Source organism: Olea europaea, unplaced genomic scaffold (assembly GCF_002742605.1).
Source record: "Olea europaea var. sylvestris unplaced genomic scaffold, O_europaea_v1 scaffold502, whole genome shotgun sequence".
Classification (NCBI taxonomy): domain Eukaryota; kingdom Viridiplantae; phylum Streptophyta; class Magnoliopsida; order Lamiales; family Oleaceae; genus Olea; species Olea europaea.
Window position 1 is genome coordinate 575,250 of NW_019263334.1, and position 3,726 is coordinate 578,975.

Genomic DNA, 3,726 nt, shown 5'->3' on the forward strand with positions numbered 1-3,726 from the left:
TAGCTAGTCATCTCTCTCTCTCTCTCTCTACAGGGACGTATATGGGGGGACTGGGCTAGGTTGCCTAGTCCAGTCCCAGCCCGTTTAATTCTTTTAACGCAAATATTTTTTTTTAAGTAAATTAATCTTTATTTACATATTAGCCCAACTTGTAGTCTGATCATGGATCTGTCATTGTCTCTCTACATGGCTATGTATTGCCTTGATGAAGATACATTGCTTCATTTCTACTATCTGCGGTACAGTTTTTTCCATATAAAAATTTTTAAAAAAATTAAGAATTAAACAAATTTAATGCAGTTATGCTTAATTTGGCAGATATTGAGACCGATTTCTACTTCAAAAAATATTTGATTTGAGAATATATACTTTTGTGGTTGCATCAAACAATATCAGGGACTCCTTATATGGTAAACTTATTGTGGTGAAATCTAGTTATATTAGGGATGTAGAGGTCAACCCCTTAGATTTGTTCATATGAATCGTGCCTATGAAACACATTGGCTGAACTAGGTCGACAAATCTCATTTTGCAATGTTGAAGAAAAAAAAAAGCAGCAAAATAGGAAGACAATTTTATTGTTTTTGAAACGTGTAAATAGAAAAGATTCGATTCGTATTGTCATTGAACCCAAAAGCAAGAAATTTGTAAAAGAATGAGAAATAAAAATCATTTGCTTCAAGTCGAAATACACAATTTGTATTTTCTAATAAAAAGATCTAGCGCAATATGAAACATACCAAACATTGAGGCAATGTTTTAATTATCCACATTTAACCTTATTAATAGTTTATTTTTTCAGATCAAGAGATTTAACACCAAGAAATAGAAAGTTCAATGCTTTTTGATCTGTAAAGAGGAGTCACTTCTATTTCTATTTAGAGTGGATAATATTTGGCTTTTATAACAATTATTCTACCAATTTCTCTATTTTCTAAACAAATATTAATAAACTCCTTAAGTCATTGTTTGAGCCCTATTCTTTGAAAAAAAAAAATTCAACAGTGTTTTAACATCATTTTAATAACACATTCTTCAATAAAATAATATTACACGTAAATCCAAAATTTTTTCTTATTTTTTAGCTATACATTTTTCATCAATACACTATTCAAAAATTCATTTTTCACCAAAAATGGGGCTCAAACAAGGGCTAAAACTTTCTAATGAACAACAAAGCAAATTAGATGATGTATAATGACATAAAATATTAGAACTAAAAAACAGTATATTCGTAATGGCCTTAGAGTACTTTATTGTTCAACAAATCAATTTCATTAGTTTTGTTTTTTAACTCTCTCTTAACTTTTTTCATGACCTTCCAAGAAAGACTTAAAATTGTAATTAAAATGATTTTCATCATGTTTAAAATGGTTTTAAAAAAACTTTCAAAATCGGGATACAAAACAACCAGTTTAACTCAGAGGTTATTTTATCTTTTTAATCATGGAATCCAGAATAAAAAGGTTAAAAGCGTTATAATATGGAAAAGATAATTTTTTCTGAATAAATTAATTGCTTGCTTAGTATTTCCTTTGTTAGGCCTTGCCTGAATAATAAAATAAAGTAGACAAAAATATAAACAAGAGAAAATGTAAAAAGGACTTACTTTTAATTTCGAAGTCTTTGAATTTACACGTATTGTGGAGAGATATTTGAGTACAAGTGAGATAGTGCACTTTGTATTTTTTTCTCGATGTTTGTTTCTTTTTTAATAATGAGTATTTATAGATACTAGTATATCACATCTATTATTTTGATACAGTATCACTTTACAAGTGTGCGATCTATAATTAAAGATACAGTAATAAATACTGTACAACTTTACAGGTATGCAATTTTAAAATAATTATATGAAATTATTGACAATTTTTTCCTTCATTCTGATAATCTTATCTTTAAGCTTCCTCCTTTTGTTGACTTTGCTTAATAATTGAGTATTATTTATTTTTCTTTATGTCTTTTCGTCTTTCTATCTTTGCTTTTCCTTTATATCTTTTCTTCGTTCTCAATTATTATACATATTTGTCCATCATTTCATTGTAGACTTCTTCTAGCTATGGATCCATTTCATTGTCTTTGCCATCGGATATGTACTCTTCTTCTTCTATATCCGATTAGGTTTCTACGATTTCTCCATTAGTTTCTTGAAACGCCATCGCATATAAATTCTTTTGTTCAATATTTGGTATTGAAATTTTTTCTATTTTGATTCTTATAGCGAGATGTTCTTGACAAAAAATAACTTCGTTATTTCATTGTTCTACTAGTCTAAAATCATTACTTTGGACTTTCATCATTGCTACGGTTTCTGAGATCCGTCTTTCATAATCAATCTGTCTAATTTCATTTTAGTATTCATCTTTGATGAGGGCCTGAATCTTTTAGCTTCTTCATATATTAAAATATGATAATATGCTGGAATGACAATACCATTATTTACAACAGGGGGTATGGAAATGAATTGAATTATTAAGGGATGGTCTTTTAATTGATCAAAAATATGTTTAAGTTTTGGTGGAAAAATCAAAAAGATTTGTTTAATATGCATATAGTATCTATTATACCAAACTGCAAAGTTGGATAGAAAATGTCTTCTTCCATAAAAATTGTATAATCAAAGGAAATTGTGGGATAATTGTGTTTAAGAAAGGCTAAATTTTTGGCTGAGTCGTATTTGGGGCTATGTTTAAGAAGGTATTTGTTCTTATTGTGATAGTAACTTAAAATTTAAGTAAAATCTATAATTTCATGTACAACGGAATTATTTATAGAACTTTGAAAAATACTGAAGCAATCACCAATTTTTTTTAATTCGAATTCATATAAAGTCTTTTCTTTAGAATTTATTAGTTCAATAAATCTTTCTATTTTTATCAGAATAACTTCTACTCGTGAATGCAATGTCTTTAGAAATGGATTTTTCAATAGTATCTCTAAAACTAAGTCTTTTTACGCTATCTTGTAACTAAAGAATTTCATTTTGATATTTACTAATAGTCCTTTGAGATGAAGAGATTTCATCTTAAAGGATCTGTAGTATTTCTTCTAATAAATGCTTTCTAAGATTCAAATTTCTAACAATTTTAGTCGTAGTTTCACAACTATCGCAAAGTTGTATTAATGATGAAATTGACGCTTGAGAAGCATTAGTTTGCATGGTCATAGTCTAACTTTTTCAGATATATAAAAGTTAAATCCTATCATTTCTCTACAAAAATTCAAAGCTTTTTCAAGTGTATAAAATCCTCTAAAAAGAGAGTAGGAAAATATTTCTACTTGTTGTAGTACTTCTTGCCAATAGTGTTATATACCAGGCTTTCTACCTTTAGTTACTACAGAGAAACTAAAATTTCTACTTGATTATGAATATGTCAAAAATGATTAGCTAGGGAATTAATGCTATCTAATTTTTGTTTAGAATCACGTGTCATCTAGAGATTATCCAGTAGACAACGCTCCCTTTTTTATAGTGTTTCTAAATTATTTCCTCTGAATCGGAAATTAGATCCTTGTAGGGCCACTATTAGAATGACATTCCCAAAGTTTATAATCCTCTAATCCATCTGCACCATGAAAATAGTTAATTAGAAAATTAATAACTTGTCTGCTTAAATTGTCTGCCAAAATATTATTTTTTTCATCTATATGATTTATATTAATTTTATAACTATTTAATATTTCGTACAATCTGTCCTAATTGTAAATTCAATATTTGAAAATAAT